The following is a 2,253-nucleotide window of genomic DNA, read 5'->3' as shown; positions in this document are numbered from 1 at the left end:
TAATAGAACCACAGTGCCATCCAGTGGACAACTTTCAGTGACGTTGAAGCTGATGTATGATGTATGTTTTTTTTATTGTGATATCTATTAAATTGCCTTTAAACTCTACATGACTCAGTAGGAATGTGATATGTATGAAGGATTACTTTGATAAGCAAAGAATTAATGCGAGTAGTTACAATGTATGATAGCTAGTAGGAAGAGTAAGTTTGTTAAATAACTATAGTATGTTTTAATTAAGCTGTGTGAGGCCCTGTTAGTGGACATATAGCCAACAAAGATTACATTTTATTTTGGTAACGCTTTACAATACAGCCCGCAACGTACAGTGTAATTACTCTGTAGTTACGATGTAATCTTTTGTACTAACGGTGTACCAGTACAGTACGTACCAATACATATATGTATGTACAGGGGAACAAGATGTAACGTTATGGAATAAGGGGGTAAAAATTTAGGAATTTACAAATTACACTGTAGTCATTGTTTAACTACCAGGTACCTATTCTATTATTACATACATGAGTATGTACGACCTCCTGAGCAATAATCTGGAATTTTGGAAGAACTGCAGGGTAACATTACCGCTTAAATACATTCAGATTATTACTCACCGTATGTTTGCTGTAAAGTAGTTCAGCAGGGAGCAGATCGGATGTGTTCCCTCATCTCACCAGCGTACACCTGTAGGGTGGGCGGGCGGAGAGCCTTGTCCATTTCTTTATAGAAAACACTCCGTCGCCCCCTGCTGTGATCTGATGTGAATGAAGCGTACCCATTCAACTGTGATGACGCTGATATGAGAGGTCATAAGTCACCACTGTAATAAAAACATAGTACTCTTGCGTTATTATTGTCTTTATGGCATTGCTTTTATTGCTGCCTCTCCAAATCTTTGCCTCTTATTTGATTTACACTTTGTATTTTGCCTGTTTATTAAAAGAAAATAACAAGCAGATACACATGTAATTGTGCCACTTTTACCTGGCTGGTCACGGCCACCTATGTCACTTCCTCTTTATGTTAGTATGTCACTTTCCATACAAGGGAAACGCCGACAGCGCAATCAAATCACATTTTAAATACTCATTGAATACACACACACACACAGACATGTTTTCCCGTAGCGTACAGCAGAGTGCTATAGTCCTCCTACACGGTGGTCAGCTGGCAGACAGGGAGTTTGGTCTTCCTGTTCGAGGTATGTATAGTAGTTGAAAGTCAACCTGCCAGGTTTTCTTCATGGTATTAATGGCAACAATTGTAAATACCAGGTGCAGGCAACCCCAGCTTTTGAACATCCAGATCCGTGGGAGACAGTAGATTTCACCTGTAGAGGTAGGCACTAATAGTTGTTGTTTCCTGTGTAGTGTTGTATTGAGTCGTATCAAAAATGATGAGTTCTTTGTGATTTAGGGGTCCAGAGCGGAGGAGCATTTGAGCTGTGCCATAATTGGCCGGGGTTATTATAGTAGAGGTAGGATGAAATAATTAAGCATATCATATTGAAGGCCACGGTTGGATATTTGGGATTGTTTTTTTTTTTGTTTTTTTTAATTTTCCTTTTTCTTTTCTTTTAGGATAGTTTGCTACTGTTTTGCCTATAGTTTTTGTTCTTTTTATTTTTTTCTTTCTTTTGTTTAGTTGTATGTAGTGTTGCTTTTGCCTCTTTTGGTTCAGCATATTTTTGACTGATTGTAGTATTGGTTGATTTGTGTTGTGAGACGAGTCCACTGCGCCTGAAGGACCTCGTTAGGTGTATTAATGCTGTCTCTGCGCTCCTTTATTTTAGCTTTAGGTATCCGGGCTGTACTGTGTGGGGGCTCTAGCCGTATGGTTTGTTGTGCACCTGCATGCAGACAAGTATTACACGGCACCTAGGGGTGTTAGTTTGCTGTGTGTGTGTGTGTGTGTGCTTGCAGTGGTGGCAGTGCTGTGCAAACACATGGTGATGTAGTCGTGGGAGGAAGAGGCTATCTCGTACCAGTCAGCCTGGCTTGTTAATCATATGTTTTTGTTTTTTTCTTTAGATTTAGGAGTAATTTGAATATATATATATATTATTATTTGCTCAGAAACAGCATGATCGTGAGGGTGTTTGAGGTATTTTCAACTCTTAAATACCTACTTGGCAGATATTATCTTTATTATATCAATAAATTGGTCTCTGGTTGTATTACAACATTACTGTTTTTTTAAACTGATCTTTTTAAATAAATTTAAATAAATGAATTTGATACAATTGTTCTCGAA

General features: G+C 38.2%; 1 long non-coding RNA gene across 1 annotated transcript; it reads left to right on the top strand.

Annotated features, from left to right (window-relative positions):
• The first annotated feature begins 1,140 nt into the window (after positions 1-1,140).
• On the top strand, positions 1,141-2,253 carry LOC137174848 (uncharacterized). The gene is made up of 2 exons (XR_010925491.1): positions 1,141-1,201; positions 1,275-2,253. It is a non-coding gene; the product is annotated as an uncharacterized lncRNA (long non-coding RNA).

The sequence above is a fragment of the Thunnus thynnus genome, chromosome 22 (genome assembly GCF_963924715.1).
Source record: "Thunnus thynnus chromosome 22, fThuThy2.1, whole genome shotgun sequence".
NCBI classification, from domain to species: Eukaryota; Metazoa; Chordata; class Actinopteri; order Scombriformes; family Scombridae; genus Thunnus; species Thunnus thynnus.
Note: the sequence above shows the minus strand (reverse complement) of the source record. Positions and strands in the feature narration are given on the sequence as shown.